At 50.3% G+C, this 23,427-nt stretch overlaps 1 protein-coding gene across 1 annotated transcript in view; it reads right to left on the reverse strand.

The window, feature by feature from the left end:
• The window catches only part of PLXNA2 (plexin A2), a 222,479-nt gene extending 199,443 nt beyond the window's left edge, over window positions 1-23,036 (reverse strand). Inside the window, exon 1 of the mRNA XM_017525546.2 lies at window positions 22,889-23,036. The gene's annotated coding sequence lies outside the window, so the exon portion shown is untranslated. The remainder of the gene's footprint in view (window positions 1-22,888) is intronic.
• Between the last annotated feature and the right edge of the window lie 391 nt (window positions 23,037-23,427).

Genomic DNA, 23,427 nt, shown 5'->3' on the forward strand with positions numbered 1-23,427 from the left:
GCTGGTCTCCATCTCCTGACCTCGTGATCCATCTGCCTCAGCCTCCCAAAGTGTTGGGATTACAGGTGTGAGCCACTGTGGCCTATTATCTTTGAAGACCCCATAGGAGATGGCATTTCAGAATTCCTGCCCCAGCTCTTGACTTCCCCTTTTGCTTATATTCTTCTTTTCCCACCCACAATGAGATGAACATTGCGGTTGGGCCTTTGATCCCTAGCCCTCCCTTACCTGGTGACAGAGCTCAGTCTGGGAAGCACATGGCAAGGGGAAAGAAATAGATCCAAGGTCATCTTCTCTGTCATACTACTGCACAAGTCCCAATATAGCGTCTCCACAGACTGCAGGAAGGCTGGTGGAGATGCAGGATCCTGAGAATTAGAGAATGAAAAAACTGTCCTGATGTCTAGAGGCATGAGGTCACAGTGGGAAGCTCAGGATCCCTGGGTTCAAATTCTGCCACGTGACTCATGAATTGTAGTGTTACTCACTGTAGACCAGTCTGGCGTTTCCTTGAGCCTGTTACTTGTTCTTAAAACAAAAGACATTTCAATTAGTCAACCTATAAGATTTATTCTTTCAGATAAAATGCTACCTTGAAGCTTTGTTCCTTCAATTCCTAGAATCTGTGATTCCAGTAACAGCTGAGGTTTTTCTGTCCAACCTGGAGAGGCTGATTAGGCCAGGAGTTTTTCATTTTTTATTATTTTTTATTTTTTCAGGCCAGAAGTTTTAAACAGACCACTTTAGCTGGATTGTTTTCCTCTCACCCTCAAGCAGCATCTGCTTCGGGACAGGCGGCTCCTGGTAACCAGCCAAGTGAATTCATCTGAGAGGGCTTGGGGACCACCCACCTGGGAGCAGCTGTCATTGGACACTGGCGTCAAGAGGAAGCACAGTCTCCTGCAGTGAGGGGAGGTTTGCACCCCACCTTGGGAGTGTGGCCTTCTTAAAGACAGCTGACTTCAAGGGCACGTTGAGAGCCTTCTTCTTTCTAAGCCAAATTGATGTGACTAAATAGCTGTTCCAAGCAGAGCCCAGTGGCCAAAGATCAGGTCTCCTATCATCATTCTGAGTAAGGGGGAAGGGAGCCCACCTTTGCGCCTCTGCTGAGAGGCAGTGTGATATAATAGTTAAATGCATGAGCTCTGAACTTAGGTGCTTGACGGAGCCTGTAGCTGTGTATACTTGGTCAAGGGACTTAGCCATTTTGTGATGCTATCTCACTGTCTATATAAAACAGGTTTAGTACTAGTAGCTACATCATAGGATCATTACAATGAAATCAATTAATACATATAAAGCACTTAGAACAGTTTCTGGCCATCTTCAGTGTTCAAGATACACGAGCCTTTGTTATTAGCAATTTATTTGTCATAAATTCCAGCTCCTCACCTCCATCCATCCCATCATCTGTCTTAGAATGAATTTCCCATCCGTAGTTTGGTAGAAGTCTGGTAAACATACGTGCCCATGACTTTGCATACCTACAAGCGCTTCCTCCTAGCCCCAGTTTTCTGCCAGGGTCAACCTCAGGAGTTTTCTCTTAATAATGATGCTTTCTTCTTTCTGTCACATCCCTCTCTGTTTAGTGCATGAAGTCACATGCTTCTCAAGAGCTGAAACTTGCCTGGTCTCTGTTCTGCCAGTTTCCCTCTCTCCACTCCAAGTCTTCCTGATGCTACTCCCAGACTCTTGCCTAAACAGCACAGTATCCCAGGACATGTAACTCGGAGCATTCCTGATGCCGAGGAGAGGCCACACTTGCCTCTTTGGGAAGCAAGTGCCACTAAATATTTTATGTGGAGGGCCTGATGACACCATCTCCCCAGTCAGGATTCAGGAGGCAGGTGTTAGTGACAGCAAGTGAAGGCATCTGATACCTTCCTGATCAGCTGCTGTGGGCGTCAGTGGCAAAGCAGGAAAGAAATGACAATCAGGCATTTCCAGTTCAGCTCACTGAGGATTCCTTCCTCCCTGCTACCCTCTCCTGTTGCGCTTTTCAGGAGATCTGAGTGCACATGTCTGTATGCTTCCACTTGGCTTCCTCTTATAGAAAAAGGACGTGGTGGAAAGAGAATTTAGATTCAAAATATGATTTCGCCAAATGAGTCAAAGTTCACGTTGGTCGCTCGCATACCCATGGGTCCATCTATAGCTCCACCATCGCCACTAACTGCATTCCTAACAAGCCTGTCACCGTCATTGTCATCACCTTCAGCACCATCCTGGAGCTAATAGTTTTCATAAAACCAATAGCAAAGGGTGTCTACTATTACTACTGCACCTGCGAGGTGCCTCACACACCCTGAGGAGCCAGGCAGGGAAAAGCATGAAAATGAGGGCTGTGAAGTCAGGGAAATTACCAGCTGTTCTTGGGAGTCCCTTAACCTTCCTTTCCCATGGTACAGAGAAATCCGTCTTCTTCAGCTCTTCCTTCTAATGAGTAGTGCCTTTAAAGTGGGAAGTCTGGATAAATGCTGAGGGAGATTATAAGATTATTCCAACCCACTATGTTTTTTCTTTTAATATGAAAGACACCACAGCCCCCAGAAAGGAAAGAAATTGATCAGGGCGATTCAAAATGAGTCAGAAACAGGCTGCGATCTGAACCCAGATCTTGTGACAGAAAGTCTGGCGCTTCCTCTGTTGTAGGGGGAAGGATCCTGGGAGTTGGTTATGTTTTGCCTTCATGCTGTCCTATTTTGGGGAAAGAAGTAGGTGCCTTTGATGGTGGTCCCATGATACACAGAAGTGAATGTGGCACTGGGCCTGGACAGGGAGGGAATCCTCAGGGCAGATTCAAAGAGGGGTGGATTAAGGGGCAGAATGAATGAAAGACACGTGTCCGAATGGCTCCCTTCCCTGTTGGAGAGAATGATTGCCTCTGTCCTCCTCCAGGCCCAGGCAGGCCCAGGCAAATGTCACACTCAGGACCATCACCCACACTGTAACTTGGGGGCTATGGTGTTCCAGTGCCACAACCCCATGGACAGGTCAGATTTAGTCTATGCACAGAAAGTTCCTTCTTCCCAAAGAGTTAGAGCTGCAGCAGAGGGGACTAAAGTTAGATATTAAGGGGACATTCTGTCTAGAGAGGATCACCAGAGCATCCTGCCAATGAAAGATTCTGAAATTTTCTGATATTGAATTTTCCTGGAAACTGCCTAGGAATAAGTTTACCTAGAGGCAGGGGATGGGTCCTAATGACCTCTGAAGGCTCCTTTTGGTTTAAGAATTCTGTGAGAATAAAATGTCTAAATGTAAGAGTCTGCGGCCCCACCTTGTCCTTGTGGGTGGAATGCTACTGAAGGACCTGTCTTCATAGTCCTTGTGCAGCTGTACGTGCAAGATTCCGCATGTCGCTCGGTCTAACACCGACCTCAGAGGTAGTCCAGGCACGTTGGGTAGCACAAGGTGAGCGAGAGGGCGAACGCGAAAGCCCCGGGTAATGCCGACAGCTGAAAGGCCTCAATTAGAGTGAAAGGAGTTATCTGGTATTTAAATAATTATTAGAGTGAAGGAATAATCATGGGTTTGAGCTGATTTTTTCCCCACTGTCACCCTGATGGCGTCTATAATATCATTATTCAAATGCCCATGATTCTCATTGAGAACCAAGAGAGAGAGGAGAGAGTGGGGGACAGGGGGTGGGGAGCAGGGAGGGGGTGGGGAGAGAGACTCATTTAATCTCCATGTGACAGGGCTGCAGGAGGTACGATTAGTCTTTTTCTTATTTCAGCTGTCACTCATGCACAGACACCGAAGATTGTTATTAGCGTATTTTATGCACACGATTTAAAGGGAAAAGGGGAGGGGGGTGAGGAGAGAAAGAATTTCCTACAGAAAATAACGGGACCAAAGGAACAATTTAGATGTCACTTCTGTACCAGCTGCGTTTGCTTCATTAATCGAATGTCATTTTTTCCCTAGACTCTGTGCGGTTATGTGAAGCTGAGTGGCTACACCTTGCCCCAGAGTGAAGAAGGAAGGTGGAGACAAGAGGGGAGGAAAACAGGTCTCTGCCTGCATGCACCCTTGGCAGCCCTCTCTGCGAAGGTGACACAGATGATTCTGTGGCCCCTCCAGGAGATATCAAGAGAAGTTTGGGTGACAATTTCTACCCTGTCACCCTCTGTCACTATGAGAAGGTAGATCTCCTGCTTGTCTTCAGATATGTGATTCCCTTCACAGGTGGGATAAACTACATCCACACTCTAATAGCCAAGGAGTAAGAGATGGAAATTTGGGGAGGCTCTCACAGTCCCGATCAGTAACGAGGAAGGAACTCATACTCCAGCCAGTGAGGCAGCAGGGGCTGGGGGAGGGGGGCTGTGTGCGGCTCTCAGCTTTGGCCAAGGCCCCTGGATCCCATATACGTGCGTGACAGTGAGGGACCCTCTGTCTCTGCAATGTTGGACAGAGGCAGGGTAACAGGGCGCAAGTGCAGGGTCTGGGTATTGGCAAGAAAGTGGGGGGTAGAGTTAAAGGCTGAATTGTGTCCCCTGAAAATTCCTGTGTTGAAGTCTAACCCTGAGTACCTCAGAATGTGTTCTTATTTGAGATGGTGTCTTTTGTGATTTTTGTTTTTTTTGTTGTTTTTTTCTTTTTTCGAGACAGGGTCTTGCTCTGTCTCCCAGGCTGGAGCTCAGTAGTTCGATCTCAGGTCCCTGCAGCCTCCACCTCCTGGGCTCAAGTGATCCTCCCACATCAGCCTTAGGAACCACAGGGATCTGTGGGACCACAGGCACACGCGTACGCCTCGTTAATTTTGAAATTTTTTTGTTAGAGATGGGGTTTACTATGCTGGCCAGGCTGATCTTGAACTCCTGGGTTTAAGTGATCCTCTAGCCTCAGCCTCCCAAAATGCTGGGATTACAGGTGTGAGCCACGACGCCCGTCCCCGAGTCAGGGTCTCTATAGAGGACATCAGGTTCAGATGAGGTCATTAGGGTAGGCTCTAGTTCAGTATGACTGGTGTCCTTATAAAAAAGGGGAAATGTGGAGATGGAGACAGACACCCACAGAGGCCAGGTGATGTAAAGAGAAACACCCGCATCCTCCTTTGACCATCTACAAGCTCAGAAAAGAGATCCGGAACAGCTCCTTCCCTCACAGCCATCAGAAGGGAGCAACCCTGCTGGCATCCTCATCTTGGACTTCCCAGTTTCAGAACTTGGAGAAAAGAAATTTAAGCCACCTGGTGTGTGACACTTTGTTACAGCAACCCTGGCAAACTAATAGAGCAGGGAGGAGAAAGGCACTCAAACTTCTTGGTTCAGAAATTGTTTTTTTAAAGAAGAGGGATGTGGTGTGCATGCACATGCACATTTGCAGAGATGGGTGGCTATCAACCCTCAGGAGCTCCTCACTCCTGCTGCCTTCACCCAGCAGAACACAGAAGCCCAGAGACTCATTTACTCTGCCGTTGACAGCTTGGAATGAGAATTAGGATGTGTTGAATTCTGCTTTTCCTGCAGAGTGGACCCTACCCCACCCCTGGCCACCCACCCCCAACCTTTTTTTTTCTTTTTTTTTTTTTTTTGCATCTCCGGCCCAGAAGAGTGAATCTGCCACTTGCCAGACCCAAGGAGAGATCTCCCCAACTCCCACCCCGCTCCACCTCCAGGCACAGGCCCTGTCCTGGGACCACTGATTCTCACGTCAGGGAGAGATTTCTGTTGTTTTTTTTTCCCCAGGTCTCCCAGTAGGCTCTGCTAGAGCCCTGGAAACCGTACCAGCTCTCCCAGGGCCTTAGCAAAACATGCGGTGTTTGTCCTCTCCACTCACCGGCTATAAAAGTTTGGAGCTGTATCCCTGAATTATGAAGGGTCCCAAGATGTGCACTCATCTGAGGGGCTGGTGGGGGCTCTTGTTTCTTTCTGGGGCACTGGCTGAGCTGGCTTTGCAAAGTCAAAACAAGATTCATTACCCTGGGGCCGGGAGCAGGGAGATACGCCGCCTGACCCTGCAGACCTGCCCCACATGTCATGGGCCTGTCAGAAATCTCCCAGAATTCCCTTTATTATCTAAAGGTCGCCACCCGGGCAGAGCTGGGAGAGCCACATGGTATAAACTGAACTGCAAGAGCAATCAATTTCAAGCAGCTGCCTTCCCTGCTCCCCCGTCCCCTGCTCCCCCCTTCCTTAGGCTCTGTCCTCTTCAACCCCCTTTGGGGGAGGGTCAGTAAGGAGCCCTGCTTTGCCATGGCCACCTTCCCACTGGGTCAGAAAGAATTTCTCCAAATTAGCAGGGGTCTGACGCTATGAGAAGCAGGCCTTGGGAGCACTCCTGCCTTCTGTGCTAAGGGAGTCCGAGAAAGGTCACGCTGCCTCTTCCGTGATTCTAGCAGGACCCTATTTAAACCATCTTATCAGTTGAGTTGCTTTTCTGGTAGACATTATGGGATTAAAGGACAGAAAAAGGAATTCTCAGTCCCCTTTCAAAGGCAGGAAAAGGCAGTAAGAGTAGGCATATGGCTTTGCTAAGCCAAGTCAAGATTCATATCAGCCCATCTCATACTGTGATGGCCCCATGAGTAGCAAATTACTAGCAACTCTCATTTGTTTTCTAGAAGAAAACAATGAAGAGTAGCTACTACTATTATTATTATTATTTATTAACTACCTGCCATATGGTGCTATGCTAGACGCCCTTCTACGCTACCCATAGTTTTGTGATGACCTTGCAAGGTGAGCAAGACCAGCCCCATTTCAAAGATGAAGAAATGAAGTCTCAGGAAGCCTAGCTTGACAAGTATCAGCTAGGAAGCCAAGATTTCTGAGGCCCATGCGTTCCCTATTCTTCTACACAGCCTAGATTTTTAAGACGTGTTTTTCAGCCAAATCTTCTTATCACTGGTCTGGGAGAACTCACCAGAATGTTAAGTAAGACTTGGCAAGTACTTTATTTTAAAGGTCAAAACTTGAGGCTCCACAGTTTCGTTTATGTCTACCCTGAGCTGATCCTTTATTTTGGTAACCAGGCAGTCTGGGATGGGGCACACAGGAGCCATGGGTATCAAGCACCAGGTGGAATCCAGGGTTTTCTTTTTGTGGCAACAGTCTTGCTAGCTTGGCAGCCGCCTTTCAGAGCAATTCCAAATGCTCTTTCCAAAGAGTCTGGAAATGTCTCTCATCCTAGCTTCACTGTACAAGGGAGAGCCAGGGACTCGTCGAGGTTGAGATGGGGCAGGAGAGTGAGCTTAAAAAGTGCTCAACTAAATGGTTAACTAAATTACGGTTACTCCATCTCATGGCATATTATGCTGCCATGAAACATAACGTTTTCAAAAAATAATGACGCTGCTCTAATTTACACTAGTGGGAGGGAAAAGGAGGAACAAAGAGGGAGTAAGAAAAAACCAGAACAAAGCACTAGGCGTTCATGTCAACCCTCAGTCCACGAGCTGACCCTAAAATCCCACTTACTCTCCTTTGAAGCCGTCCACATCTTTTTCTTCTTGAAGAAAAATGTTAATGGCTCCCAGGAGACCCAGGAGAGCGAACTTCCCGCTTTCTTTTGCAGACCTTCCTCTCTACCTTCAGTGGCCTCATGTGGCCAGCCACCGAAGTGCTCTAGGGACAAGGATCGTTCCCAATCCCTGATGCAACCTCTCCATCTCAGGGAGAGTGGCCATTAGTGCCAGATGATGTGCAGTGTTTAGTACTGCTCGCTTCCAGAAGTTAGGGTCCCCTAAAGGGCGAGGCTCTTCACCAGGAATCCCCGTGCTGTCTCCCTGAAAATAATGCTTGTAAGACAGTCACATTGTCACCATCCAGGCCTTCCTGAGACAGACCCTGGCGAAAGCCATTGGCAGCCAAGATCCAGCCATCGATCTCCTGCAAGTTGTCTCTTGCTGCCTCATTTCTTGTGCCTCAGACTCATTGTCTAACTTTGCCAGGCACGTGGCCAAGGTGTGAAATTCACCTATGGAAATACCTTCTATGGCCCCTTGCTGTTGCCCAGATAGACTCAGCACTGCTAAGCACCCAAGTTCAAGTCCTTCCCCAGCTGGCTCTTTTGTCTTTCTCCAACCTCAATGCCCACCTCTCCCAACAAACTGGTTGGTCCGTTGAGTCCCCAAAACACCCTGCCCTGGAATGCTTGTTTCCACGTCCTTCTTTGCCTATCCATACCCAGCCCATATTTCAATGCCTCGTAAACCCCTAAGCCCCCTCCACCTCCAATCTCCTTTCTCTCCTCCAAAGTCAATTAAAAACTGCTGGTTTGAGCACACACTGATTGTAGCACACACTACATTGCAGCATTGACTGTCTTCCTTATGTGACTGTTTCCTATCTCTCCATTGAATTAGAGGCTCTTTGGAGGCAGGAAGTGTATTTCATACGTCTTGGTATCTGTGATGGGCTAACATGATAACTCTCACTCAAAATCGTGCTCAGCCTGAATTGTCCAGAGCAGTGAGAGAGGGGGCCCAGTTGCTCATTTGCTTTTCCTCAGCGGACACAGTTCCTGCTAGGCTGCCTCGAGAAATGATTTGAACTAATACGCTTGGCTCAGGGATCTGTCATGACTGCTCTGTAGGAGGTAGTGAAGAAGGAGGTGAACCATTTGGGAAGGATTCTGGCTATTATTCGTCTCGAGCCCACTGGGTGAGGTTAGATGGGTGAGATGGGAAGAAAGAGAAGAAGAATGGGAAGATACCACTCTGTCTTTGAAGAATGTATAACCCAGACTTGTGCAGGAAAAGTCTTTGCAAGAGATCTCCAGAGCCACTAACCGTATAACATCATGGACCACATAAAAAGCATATAATAGGTTGGGCATGGTGGCTCACGCCTGTAATCCCAGCACTTTGGGAGGCCAAGGTAGGCAGATCACAAGATCAGGAGATCAAGACCATCCTGGCCAACATGGTGAAACCCCATGTCTACTAAAATACAAAAAAAAAAAAAAAAAAAGCTGGGCATGGTGGCACATGCCTGTAGTCCCAGCTACTCAGGAGGCTGAGGCAGGGGAATTGCTTCAGCCTGGGAGGCGGAGGTTACAGTGAGCCGAGATCGCACCACTGCACTCTAGCCTGGTGACAGAGCAAGACTGACAAAAAAAAAAAAAAAAAGCATATAATAATAAAAAATGACAAATTCCAACAGAGTGGGGTTGATGGTGGGGGAAGTCCCCTTGTAAGTTTTCAGAACAGGTTCTTCAACAAGGAGATCAAGCTCATAGTGCTGGATGGTGCAGAGAAAAGACCTTGGCCTTTGGAGACAGACCTGGGGTCAAGTCTCATTCTATCACTTACGAGTTTGGCGACCTTGAACATGTTATTAAACCTTTTGGAGCCTCACTTTCCTCAGCTGTAAAATGACACCTCACAGCGTTGTGGTGAGAATCAATGGGATAATGGACATGAAATTGTTTTGTAAACTCTAGAGCTCTGAGTAAACACCAGTTACTCGTGTTTCCTTCTGCTTTTGGAGAAACACCGTGCAAGGACATCATCTCCTTGGCTGCCTTGTATGATGGTGACAAACTCTGAGGGTTCTGTTTTAGCTCGAGAGAGCAGTGATCATTGTGTAGCAGAATGTGTGACCAGCGCCTGCCTCCCGAGATCCAGTTCTCTCTGAAGAAACAGACAGAGTGCTGCTGGTCCCACCTTCTCCCCACGCTGACCTGAGCTCTTGAGTAGCCGTTCCTACTAGTTCTCTCGGTGGTCCCATGACATCAAGGCCACCCCTCCTCTCATGGCCCTGAGGTGATTTAGGACCACTTGTGTTGCTCTTGCTGGTTTGCCCAGGCACCTGTGGCAGCACAGAAGGGCGTAGAGGAGGAAAGCAGAAAACTGGTCCTGAGGAGGAGGAGGAGATGCTGAGATACCAGCTGGCTGGGCTGGGGCCTTGCATTCTCTGGGCCTTTCCCATATAGGTCCTGGGTACACAGAATGAAGTTCCTCTGCCTTCTTTGTCTTTCCCTGCCTCTCTTTCACGCTAGTGCCTTTCTGAACCAACAGCCAGCCTTCCTATGAAAAAGCTCTAACTCCTTTTCAGGAGGAAGCTTCTTAAGTAGGCTGTGTCCCCACCCTGTATCTTCCCACCTGCAGCGTCTATTATTTTTCTCTCTTTGTCTGAGACTCTCAGCGCTTGCAGAAGAGATCCTCAGCTGTCAGGCAGCTTCTCCTAAGTAACTGGCACGCTCACACTCACACACACCAAGCAAGGGGAGTGCCATGGAGCTGGATTAAAGGGGCACGTGGAAACTAGGGGGCGGCTGGGACTCCAGACAGAGGTCTGACCACTTAAAGGCCTTTTCTGTGCCAAGATGTACAGGCACTTGGCCTGGAGGACCCTTAAGCACCTGGAGTGGTATCAGCGCCTTGGTGAGGGAGTACAGGAAATGGACATTTGAGATACTCGAGGCCCTATCAGTCCAGCCCCGGACCTCTCCGATCCCTCAGCCCACTGTGAGGGAGAGTGAAGGGCACAGTTTTCAGAGAGGCTGAGACAGGGAGAAGAATGTGCTGATGGGGAGCAGGGTGGGAATGGCAGGCCTGGGAGGGAGGACCTGGGGCAGGAGATGAAAAGAGCTCCCTGAGTGAGAATCTGGCCGTGGATGATGAATGGGGTGTGAGAGAGAAGCAGGGGAAAAGGGTAAACAGCCAGGAGGGACCCAGGAGGGAAGCGGGAGGGAGGGGTTAGGAGAAAGAATGTGGAGGTCAAGGAGCAAAGAAAATGCTCCTGGAGTGATTGACTCAAGATCCAACATGTCCCACACCGGATGAAGGCACATGTGCACGCAGATGTGCGGGGCCACCCGCCCTCCCTCCACACCCCCGCCAAGGTGTGAGCACGTCTGTCTGCTCCCCTCCCAGATGCATTCCGTGCCCTCTGGAAAAGATTTCTTCTGATGTTTGGCTCTGAATCTGAAAAGGACCCCAGTGTAATATGAACAAGCATTTGTGCAGTGATTTTATAGTTTCCTAAAAATTTCATATGCATCATCTCACTAATGTGCCCCTTCCGCAAGCTGGTGAAGTTGAGAGCAGCATCCACATTGCCAGTTTACAGGTGAGAGGACTTAGGTATCTTTGAGGCTGAATATTTTGGCAAAGGCACGAGATGTGAAAGTCGGACTTGGACTTGGGGGGGTCCTGGAGTTAAACATGTCACTTTGATTCTCTGCTGCCTCACGTTGCAGGTGCCACCAACTTGGCATCTGTATCTTGGAAGAGATCACTTACTCAAGAGGACACTCTCCGCCTGCACATAAGCAAGATTCTGCCCATAGTTGGGATATCCTGTTACTACTCTTTGTGAATGGAGGTGAGGTCTAAGGAGTTGTGACTCAGTTGAATTCTTGGGGACCCCTTGTGAACCTTGAGAGGAAAAGGCCTGGGGCTGGGAGCTGCTGGCCATCCACTGAATGCCATTTGGCTCTTACCCAGTTCTGGCGGGTGGGAAGGAGGGCTGGGGAGGGGCTGAGGCCTGGACATGTTCCCAGGGGCCTGCACAGGTGATGGCAGATAGAAAGGATGCAAAAGCACAAATCTGTAGGGAGCGACCACTGTGCCAGTCTCCCTCTCCCCAGCGGGCCCTTTATTGTGGGCAAGAATGCTAGCCGCCAGCAACCCCTCTGAAGACCTCTTCAGTCCCTGCAGCCAGCCCAAGCGTGCAGGAGGCTCCTACCTAGCTCAGACTCCTCTTCCTTACCCATCTCCTTCCAGATCTCAGCCCTGGCCCTGCTGCTCTTCAATTCCTGACAGTGGCAGATCACTGATTAATTCAGGGCTGTTTAATAACCCTTCTATTTCGATGAAACAAGCTGTCTTGTTTTCTTTAGTTTTAACACTGACTTTCGTTTCTTTGCTAAGCATCTTACTGTCATTTAAATTTCTCTGTCTCCAACCAAGCTGATAATAGACTGGAGAGAGCAGCTGCTTCCGTCCTGTTTATGACAATGATTAGAAGTTAGAGCTGTGCAAGCAGAGAATTGACCAAATCTCAGTTCAGAGGGGTCTGCCACTGCTTGTAGAGGGAGTGTTAATTTTAACATGATTAGGGGAATTCTAACTCCAGAGGAGACCAGGGCTAATCCCAGCCTTGCCTTCCAGGCACCCTGCTCAGAGGAGACTGCCATGGGCCTGAAGGTATGAGAACCAACTTTACTTACTTTGGAATTCAATTATTTGGACCTGACACTCCGCTTCATAACAGAGCCTTTTCCTCCACTGAATTTGAATTTACTGAGCAGCAAAGAGGGAGACTCAAACATAGAGGATTTAGGGTGGGTGGGGACCTCAGCTATCAGCTATGGTATCTTTCTGCTCTATGCAGAAATCTTTTCTCAAGATCTGGCCATCTTCTAGCCTCTGCTTGAATTCCTTTAATGTAGAGACCATTTCCTCCCTAGATAGCCCCTTCCAGGCTGGGATAACTCTGGTTAATTTCTCCCCTCCTGTCTTCTTGTGACTTGGAGGACCATGATTTGTGTTCATACCCTCTCTTGCCATGTTGAACTCTCCTCAAGAGCCTGGAAAATGACTTGTTTCCCCCCATCATACTCGGTATATGGATATTCTATAAACACTTGTTCAGTCAAATGAAATTATGCTGCACCAACTTTTAAATTCCTTGCAAGGAATGTACCTTTCTTCTCCCAGGTGAAGCTTCCTATTTTTCTCTATGCAGACAAATGTTGCCTCTTCCCATCCCTGGGCCAGACATGGCTGCTTCCCCATGGCCTTACTTTTTCTTCCAAGCCCCCAGGGACTGCACAGTTGGTGGCAAACTTGGCCAAGGAAGCTGTGAGCATGCAGTGGAAGTCAATCGGGCAGCCTAGACCAGGTTCTCTGGATCCCAGCCCCCCTCATTCCCTCCAGGTCAGTCACAGCTGCCTGAGAATGCTCCCAGGTGCATGGTGTGCAAACCCAGGCTGGGCCGACCCTCCCTGCCTCTGATTCCCTCGCAGCCTTGTGAGACTGGAGCTGTCTGCGCCTCCCAGCCAGCACAGTCTGCAGGCAGCTGCTTGGGTCATTGTCTCAGCCTCTTCAAGTTGTGAATGCTGAGTCTATAGAGACTGAAACACAAACAGTGCCCACAGTGCCTCTCGGGGAGGGAGGAGCAGCTTGGCCTTGCCAGAGCCATTGACTGTGCAAATATCAAGGCTTGCTGTGGATGGAGGAAAGCTGGTTGGAGCTATTTAAAAGGGGGGGCCTTTTTACACCACACTGCCCAGCACCATGGAAGGGCCGTGGTGAGTGCTATGGGCTGGCAGATGGGCAGAGAAGAGGAAAGGTCAGTTCTCACAGGGAATACTGCTTCATCAGGAGATGCCTGTCTGCTCAAAACCAAGGGAGACAGAGATGGGGGAGGTCACTGGGCACCATGCAGGGGACAAGAGACCGGAAAGGAAAAAGTGGCTCCGTGGGCAGATCAAGAGAGTGTGGTAGAGGAGGCTGGGGCAGACAAACCTCCTAGCAATTGGAGGGCAATGAATGGCAGCTTGCTGTGTGACTCAGGACAATGCTCTTACCCAGTTTGGACTTAGGCTTCACATCTACTCTGTGGGCCTGGGTAAAAGCTACCATCAAATACTCAAAACATTTCCCAAGTATTCTACACCGAACACCTATTTATTCTGCAATTCAAACGCTTTCTTAAAAAATGATATTTAGAAAGGAAAATCAAGACATCTTGCCTCCCCTCCCCCATTTTCTGCAGCAGGCTCTTGGACAGTGCTGTGGGGTGTTTAGGACCCTCCTCTCACAGGCCCCTTGCCACTCTCTGCACTTCCAACAGACAGAAGGCCCCCTGCAGTGCTTGGGGAGCTTCTTGATCTACTGGAAGGCAGCTGATGCTTCTCCCCAGACATCCTGCTATGTTTTGATGGATGATCAGTGCTACCAAGGATCTGACCCCTGAGCTCCAGGGTCCATCTCAGGCTCCTGAACTCCACTCCTAACACACTCTGTGATGTATGTGCTCCCTCCATGTCCCCACCCCTAGGAGCTTTCTCTGCAGGAGAAATGCAAGCCCTGTTGTAGCCAGACACCCCTGAGCTCTGCCTTTCCTTCTTCCATGAAGGGTTGACTCCAATAGCAGTGCCAACGTACCAGTCCCATAGCAGTGTCATTCAGTCATTCATCTCCACTCTTAGAGCTGAAGGCACTAAAAACCTAAAGGTGGCAAAGTCAGAATTCAAATTCCAATCCCACTGGCTAAATGCTGACCATAAGCCCTGCATGCGGCCTCACTGCAGGTCCCCGGTTTATTCTCTATTTCCAGTCTTCAGCAAGTCTTCAGCCCTTTATAATTTAGCATACAGATTTTCTTTGACTAAAATCTTACTCTTTCTCAGAAAATTCCAAACAAATTTGGAGAGCAGGAGGAAAAATAACCCTAGTTTTGCTGCTACCTGTTCCAAGATTTCAAATACTTTTCTCTGTTTGCAGCACTTGTCATTTTTCCATCTCCCCTAACACCGCCTTCCTGGGCCTGGCTCCAGACACCAAATACAGGTGAGAGTGCTTGAGTATTCACCCCATTCTACAGACGGAGAAACCAAGGTGCTGGCTAAGGGGCACGAGCCAATTCTGCCAGAGCATAACTAACCTCTTATCTTCCTCCTGGGACCAGGGAACAAATGGAGGGTGAGCACTGGTCCACAGGTGAGAAGTCTTTAGGAAGCGGGAAGGGCTGCAAGTGTGAAGGCAGGCACTTAGCTCCTGCTTGTTAGGACCCGGTTCTTTAACACCCGCTCTTCCTGACCATCTGCTCTCAATAGTCTCAGAGGAGCCTAAACCTCCTGCAGGCAGGCGCCAGGGAGGGGCTGCCGGCTCCACAAGCAGCTCAGACCTTTCTCTCTAAGTCTCTGGACCCAGAAGGCTGAAGAACCTGACACCCTGGGGGTCACCAGCGTCGGGCGGTAGACTCAAGTTTTGTTCATTTCCAGGTAAACCTCAGGGGCCGGGTGTTTGCCTTACAGGAAACCTGGTAGCCTGGGTTTTGATGTCACAGAGGGTGAAGGGACTTGTCAGCAAGTGTTCCACAGCTGGAGTGAGGGTGAGGTGGCAGTGTTGTCGGGGCACCGTGAAATCCCCAGCCGGCCCTGCTCCTGAAAAACACCACTGCCCAAAACCATGGAGCGAGACCTGGAGGCAGAGCTGTGCGGACTCACGAGGGGCCTCCTGCCTGCGGACAGGGACGGAGCCTGGGCCTTCCTGTCTGGCTTGGGCTGGGCTCCCACTAAGAGCCCCGTTCTCAGTGACAGTCAAAACATTGGCTCTTCTCCTTCAGGTATCTTTGTTCCTCAGGAGAAAAAAAATGGGAAGCTGGGGGAGCAGTCAGGGAGGTGGGAGGTCAGAGGCCAACGTAATATTTACCGAGGCCTTTCGCTTTTATGAAGCAGGAAACCACTTCAAAGCGGCAGCATCCCCTCTCGCCACTTCTGTCTGCCCGCTGGTCCCCCTGCTTCTACCCGGCAAGGCAGGGCTCTGCTACACACCCCTTCCTCTGCTCCTGACCCTTCCCCGCTCTCCCTTAAAGGGTGGAGCACGCTGCCTGGCCAGCCGCTGCCTTTGGCCCCTGCTCAAGGGTAAAAAGGCCTGCCCAGAGTCACAGAGCAACCACAGTCCATGGGCTCCCCTGACATTCTGAGCCGTTCCTGGCATGCTCTTGTTCACGCGGTGAGTGAGCTGTCTATCACTCTCAGAGGCTCTGGGGTTACAGCTCCTCATCCAAAGCCCCATTCCGCCGCCAGAGCAGAAGCAGAAACTACAGCGAGGAGAGGCTCGCAAGGCTGGAATCCAGTGGTTCTCACATTGTGGAGGGGGCAAGAATTCCTTCTCTTCAGAAATACAAAACCATACATACCCATATCATTCTTTTTTTTTTTTTTTTTTTTTTTTTTTTTTTTTTTTTTTTTTTTTTTTTGAGACAGATTCTTGTTCTGTTACTGAGGCTGGAGTACAGTGGTGTGATCTTGGCTCACTGCAACCTCGGCCTCCCGGGTTCAAGCAATTCTCCTGCCTCAGCCTCCCGAGTAGCTGGAACTACAGGCTTGTGCCACCACACCTGGCTAATTTGTGTATTTTTAGTAGAGACGGGGTTTCACCACGTTGGCCAGGCTGGTCTTGAACTCCTGACCTCATGATCCGCATGTCTCGGCCTCCCAGAGTGCTGAGATTTCAGGCGTCCACTGTGCCCGACCCATTCTTAAAGGTATAGAATCTCCAAGCTTTCATAGGCCTCTTGAAGCCCAAGTATGGCCTTAGCTCTGTGCTTCCCACTGAGGGGTTAGTTCCTTGACAGCATCACTGATGATGTGGCTCCCGCAGCCTCGGTCAAGGGTTAGGGAGAGCATGACTTTCCGTTATAGGATTAGAGAGTATCTTTGAGTTGAAATCTTCACCCTTCTAACCTCCCTCCATTAGTATCCCTCTGCCCTCTTTATGGACAGAAAACTTAAAAGAGAGTGACTTCTTCTCCAGGTAGCAAACACAGGGCAAAGGCAGCCGGAAGAGTGGACAGACTCCCCTGCTCAGCTAACATGTAGGGATAAAATCCAAATCTTCCCTCTCAGGTCCTCCCATTTAATATCTTCATTCAGATCAGAGTAGGTGCATAACAGGATTCTGGACACTTACATGTGAACATAGATGAGTAATAATATTTCCTGATGCACCATGCTGACCTCCACACGCCAGCTCCAGAGGTACCAGAAAGGGATGCAATTTACATAGACTACAACATGAAAACCCTTGGGAGTGTGCACACTGGAGAGCTTGCTCTAGGATATTGACTGAGAGAAAATAACTCCAGCGCTACCCGTTTAAAGTCCTCAGAGAAGAATGAGGAGAAAATCGGGTGGGTTAGGGTAGCTGTGAGAGGATGGAGCCTGGGAGAGCATTAAATAGTCATCATTCTTCACAGGAAACTATGAAGTTCTCCAGCACCTCTGAGTCTCTCCTGGACATCTTTACCTCCCATGACTTAAAGCAAAGGCATGGAGGAGCTGTCTGCCCTCACTTCCTCTGACTCTGTAGTACATACCGTTAATGCCATTCTGCCTTTTACTAAAGATATTTGGGGGTACTTGGCTTATGCAGTTTCTTCCTCCACTCCCTGAGTGTACCGTAAATGCCCTGAAGGTACGATCTGTTACTTTTTCACCCTTGTGTTAGGAGGGAGACACCACATTCTTGGCACCACACAGGTGATCGATTCCTATTTTTTTAAACTTAAATGAATTCCAATTCCCGCTTTCAGTGTCATCCTATTTGGCTCAGTGCAAAGGGCAAGAATCTCTCCTTCTTCTATCCCTCCATGCCTAGATCAAAACTACAGTTGAGAGGGACACTGTTTAGATACAACCAGAGAAAGTCTGGGAGAACAAGTCCTCCAAGAGGGCTGGGAAGTGCTAGGGTTCCTCTGTCAGAAGTTTCTGTCCTCTCAAAGCCTTGGAGCAAATGTGTGTGTGTGTTGGTGGGGGTCACAGAGGAGACAGGCTCATTCACCGGCTATTCACTCGGAGACCTGGGGTCCCACCTCCTCTTCCCTCTGAAAGACAAGTTGAACTTTCCAAGGGCAATTCCATCACCTGTTATCTCTCAAAGTAATTTTAGCCAAAGAAAAGCAGAATTAAACTTTCATAGCATGATACATTTATCTTGTTTTTCTTCTTTCTTTTTCTCTAGCCTCCCTCCCCGCCGCCCTGACCCCCAGGTACATTTCAGCTAAAGCAAACCGAGATGAAATATCAGGGGATGCTATCAGATTGAAAGAGACGCTGCTACTCTCTGGCCTCCTGCCCATCCCAAAACTTCAATATTTTTCCATGCCCCTGTTAGGCAGTTATTATATCCTTAGATGAGAAAAGCCTCTGGACTCTGCTGTCTCTCAATATTGTCCTCTGCTAAAATGAAAGGGGGAATTATAATTCAGAGAAAGACTCCCACAGAGAATATGAAGAAAAAGATTAAATCAGCGATACAACGTTGACATGCATTCAGTTCCTGAAAGGTCTTTTAAAAAATGTCTCCTGGGGAGCAGTTTTGCAACCACCTGAGACTCTCAAAAATCTGCATTTAGGGAGTTGGGAAATGGGAAGCCATGTGAAGGTGCCTTGGGGATGGGCCAGAAACTTCTGTTGCTGATAAGAATGGCAAGGGCCTTTTGGCGGGCCAGTCAGCAGACTGGACTGCCTGCTAAGTTGGGAATGCACTCCCTGCCTGCCACCCACCCCTGGATGTGACCTGCTGGGGCAGGCCTCTCCAGAGCTGCTCACAAACCCATGTACCCCTGCTTAATACTGCAGGCGCCTTCTCATCCTCTGCAACCAGACAGAGCCCCAGAGGTCCCACTGGCAATAGGACTCTACCAGTTGTGGTCTCTGGGAGGTGACAGCTGGGAGTTTCAAATATATCTCCTCTATTAATATTTTTTTCTCTCCAAAGAAAAAAAGAAGCACAAAAGCCACTGTTTTGGGCCAAGCCTGGCTTTCAAGAGTCCCCTCTAGTGGAGATAACCTGCTACTTCGGCTTCCCAGTTCAGCCTGAGCCTCCCGGGCCATTGAAGACTCAGAAAACCCCCTTCTGCCTGCAGGGCTCTTTCCCACTTTCTCTTTGTGTTGGAGCAAAGCTCTGTCTGCCCCCATTCACACTGTCAGTCTCTCTGTCTCTGTCTTCCCTTGCTGTCTCCCCGCCTTTCTCCATTTATGCGCGCCTGTGCCCACATCTTGACTTCTGTCTCTCCACGTGTGCCTTTGCTCCTGCATCGATCTACATCTTCCGTCCACCTGCTGGTTTTCTCTGACGTTCAGGATGCCAGGTCTGACTTGCTAGGAATACCTTGGTAAGGCCTTGGACCACATGGCCTAACCTCAAAGGGCCCAAACAGGGACCCACAAGCCAGAATCACAGTGAGAAGCACTAGGAAAATCCTAGTGGTTATAGAGCTGTGTATAACCTGAGCTCAGAGCTCCCGCTACGGAGTCCTGTGTGAAGCCAGCCGCTCCCCTCAATCGTTTCTCCCCACCTCCCTTACTGTGTCCCAGCCTCTGACACACACCCTGCCCTGCAAACAACTGCGTGGGTAAAGGGACAACTGGCAGGGGGTGGGAAATGTATGCTGGGGCAGGGGAAGGAGAGGAAGGGGTGAGTGGGGGTCAGGCTGAGCCTAGGGCTGTGGCAGACAGGGGAGAGAGAGCGAATGTTAAGTTGGGGAGGGGAGGTGGGCATGGGGGAACACCTGCTGGTCCTCTGGGTTTCCCAGAGATATTCTTTCACCCAAGAGGGAGACAGAACCAGGGCAGGGACGGCGGTTAATGGTTAACCAACTGTAGGCGCAGAGAACTTTTGCATTGCTCAGACCTCAGCCATTTCTTTCAGTTCTGTGCCCTTCTTTCCTCCTCCCTGCTTACACACCTACCCGGTAGGAACCCTGCTCCCCAACAAAGAACTTTCTCATCTCTGTTTCTACCCTCCAATTCCAGATGGAGCAGTGTGGAACTAGATAAAGAGGTTCCATATGCACGAATGTCAGGGAATGAGGCCCAGGAGAGCCTGAGGGCTAAGCCCAGGAGAACAGGGGTGTCCTCTTCTTACCAGCCATCCCTCCCTCGCTCCTTGGGACCAGCTGTTTGACCCTGGGAAGAACTGCCTTTCTCTCTGTCTCCACAGGGCTCACCTTTAGAAATGACCAAAAAAGAAGTGGATGCACACCCACCCCTCATTTACTCTAATCAGGCATGAAATCTTTGTAACTAAGTGAAAAAAACTGTTAAGGGAACCGGTTCCATTCATCATTGTTTGAACTGAGCATATGTGAAGGGTAGAAATAGAACGTTCACATATAATGAATTGATAACAGACTGCCCCTGGACGGGGTGGTGATGATGGGGGTGGGGGTAAGGGCAGAATGAACATGAGCTGTAAAACTCCCAGCACCTCAAAGCCTGTTTCTACCAGTTGCCCTATGGACGGTCCTGAATTATTTCTAGTTAACAGACTGTAACACAATGCTCCAGTCTCTTTATGATCAGAATGGGGGTGGGGGTGGGGGCGGGAGCCTGGCTAGGCGCTACTTGCCTCTCCATTTGCCATGATGGACAGAAGTATATTGTGCCTCAGTTCGTGTGTGCAGAGACAGCTGTGTGGCAATGCAGGGAGACAGCTGGTGGGGGGGGGGTGCTGGAGACAGGAATGCCTCCCCCACACCAAACTCTATATCTTGGGGAGATAATCATAGAAAATGAGGTAGGATAGAAACTATAAAACCCCCAATCTGACAACTCCAGCACCATAAATATTTCATAGCACCTAAAGTGGTGAGTTTAGGCTGCTGTCAGCTGCTGCCTTGTAGATTTAACCATGTCACTGGTTTCCCCGCCTGCTCCTGTGTTTTCTTGTAACCTGCCCATGAAATAAAGATTAGCTGAATAATCAGAAGTATTTGTAAATGAGAACTGGACCTAGGAAACAAGTAGTTGTTCTTTGAGGGTTTTCTTTTTTGAACCTCATTTTAAGTGTAGACTTCAGTGAAACAGATGGTGAATGAACTTTTACATTCATTGCATCTGCAGCTTTTGATGGTCAAGAGAGTTGCAGGACGAATGCTTTCTGGTGCTCTGGAGACAGGGGTAGGTATTCAGAGCAGCTCTGAAAGGCAGGGGGGCACCAATCTTGTAGTGACATACTTTTGGGTGATGGATGTAAGACACCACCATACCCTTCATTTAGACACGGGCTGAAAAGGTAGCCAGCTCCTCTGTCCTGCTCCAGGCTTCCAGGGACCCTTGTCATTTTGCCCTGCCAAGGAGAAGGACCAGCTGGGATTTCCTTGCCAGACTCATGGTCCCTGGGTAAAGGAGATCTCCTGGTACTTCACTGTTGCTCCTCAGCATCTTCCCTGCACATCGCTCCAAATGTCATTTCCATTTAACTGCTTTGCAAGCCAATTTGCCCCATCCTAATGTAATTTGCTGAGGACAGTGAGGGAGCAGAGAGGGCAGTCTGCATTGCCCTCCCTTTATCAGCGGGTCCCTGAACAGGATCGGCTGCAGAGTGGAGGGAAATCGCTCCTTTAGGTAACACTGGCTGGTGGCAGCAGGGGCAAGTTCCGGAATGAGGAGGGGATGGTGGTGATGCCAGGTGGAAGAAGGGGAAAGAAAAACAACCTCGATAGGGTATCTTGACAGATTCCACTCTGTTTCCTCGGTTCCCTACCCTCTCTCCTCACTACCCCTTCAGCCCCCCAGGCCACCACCGAAGAGAGATCACAGGTAATTAGTTCAAATGGTGCTCTGTGAAGAGAGAGGGAAGTTAATGAATTCCTCTCTCTTCTTGCCTGGAGGTCAGAGGCGAGAGGGCTGCAAGCAACTCTAGGAGCTTTCTGGGGTGACTGCACAAAAGTCGTGCATTTCAGTTAGGAATAGCTGAATTCCTCCAGCCAAGGTTATCTCTTCCTGGGACTCTGTCACTCAATAGAAGGCCCCAGAATCCAAAGCCAACCCAGAGGGAAGAGTGAAGTTTCAAGGGGTGGGAAAGAAGCCCAGCAAAGGAGGGAGACTGCTATTGTGTGGGGAGAGGGGAGAGCTAAACCTGACTCCTGCTCTCAAAACGTCCAGCCCAGGCCAGCCCAGATACTCATCTTGGCCTGCCGCTCTTAAACCTTATCCACTGTGCAAGTGAATGGAAGGAGATGAATGTGCCCCCAAATTTCTGTGGGTTCCTCCTAGCTGATGGGCCCCCAAGTGACTGCCCAAGCTGTGACTGGCAGTCCCAGTTCCCTCAAACTGATCCTGCTTTCATGTCCCTTGCCTACCTTCTACTGGTGTGTCACTGTCATTCTAGGATCTTAGTTTCCTACAGGAGACCTGTTCCTACTTCCACTGCCCACTTCATGCACTCTCATTTCTAGACCGTTACTGACCTAGAACCCCAAATCTTTTATCCAACTTTGACTCCCCCATTATTTTAATTCCCCCCTGAGCAGAGCCGAGTTTGAGTAGGCAGATCCCACTAAGGGCTAGGGGCATTCCAAACAGGTGGACATTTTTCGGGAACCTAGAATGGTAGTTTCTGGTGACGTTCTGGCCATCTAGACCATGATTAGCATTAGAGAGACTACCTGTGGGATGGCTAAAAAGGGCTAGAATTTTCTAGGATCCCTACCTCACTTGTGGGGTGGGACAAGGAAGAGTACATGGAAGGAAATATTCTCAAACGATTCATCAGGAGCCTCTGGGACCCTAAGCAAACTCCCATTTCAACCCCCAGCACTCCTGCCGTGCTCAAACTACGGGGCTGGACCCCGGCTGGGCGATACCCGGGGAAGGGAGTCCGGAAGATGGAACGCTTAGATCCATTCCGTGCCTGGAAATCTCTCCCTGAGCCTTATGGAACCCGCTCAAATGATGTTTTCCCCTTCCCTTGATCTCCATTCCCCATCGGAAGGGACAGCCGGCGGCCACCAGGGTCTCCAGAGCTGGAGCGAACGCCCCCAGATCGATCTCTGGCCACAGTGGCTTTGGGTTGTCTCGCTCGTGCCACCGAGGCCCACTTTGGGCTCCAGCTCTCGGGACAGCCTTGCCGCCCGGAGCTCCCCACAGCCGCAGAGCGCCGGCAGGTGCGCGGTGGAGGCGCGCGGCGGAGCGCTGCTGCCTCCCGCAGCCCGAGCTGGGAAGCCGGCGGCCGGCCGAGAAGCCCGGGGCGGGAGGCAGCGGCTCCAGTGAGCCTGCGATCGCGCGCACGCCGCGCTCCGGCCCGCCAAAGTGGCCGAGCCCGCGCGGGGACTCGCCCGCCGCGGCCGAGCCCAGGTGCCTGGGGCCGGGACCCCAAAGAGGTGGGCGCGGGAGAAGCCGCCGCGGGTGTGCGCGCGCGTGGGGTGAGGGCGGAGGGCGCCGCCGACTCCGAGCGCCCGGCCCGGCCGCTTACCCAGCTCGGCAGCGTCGGTCTGTCCTTCCGTCCCCGCTCCGTCCGCCTCGGCCGCCGGCTGCTGAGGGCGGCGGGAGGCCCCTCTCCCTGCTCTCAGCTCGGAATCACGGAGACGACCAAATCCACATGGAGTCCAAATTCATTAAAATCCACGTCAAGCCACCAGCCACTTATCTGTATTCCTGAAGTCGCCCCTCGGTCTCCGCTCCGCGCGCCCCTCAATGCTCCGTCGCCCCGCAGCAGCCGGGCTGGGCGCTGTCGCCCGCTCGCGGGGGGCACCCGGAGGAGCCGAGGGGGCGTGTGGGGGTGGCCGGCGGCGTCTCTCGTGGGGAAGAAACAGAGCCCCGGCTGTCTTCAGATTTTCCCAGCGCGACTTTCCGGGCTCCTCTGACATCAGCAATCCCGGCGCTTCCTTCCCTTCTTGCTCCCGGGTTCGTTCACAGTCCCATTTCCTCCCGGAGCCCGGCTCTCCAGATCTATTTCGAGGTTTGCTCCGCTGGCTCCGGCTCTCGCGCTCCCTACCGCTCCCAAGCTCGCGG

This window comes from Cebus imitator, unplaced genomic scaffold (genome assembly GCF_001604975.1).
Source record: "Cebus imitator isolate Cc_AM_T3 unplaced genomic scaffold, Cebus_imitator-1.0 Scaffold38, whole genome shotgun sequence".
Classification (NCBI taxonomy): Eukaryota; Metazoa; Chordata; class Mammalia; order Primates; family Cebidae; genus Cebus; species Cebus imitator.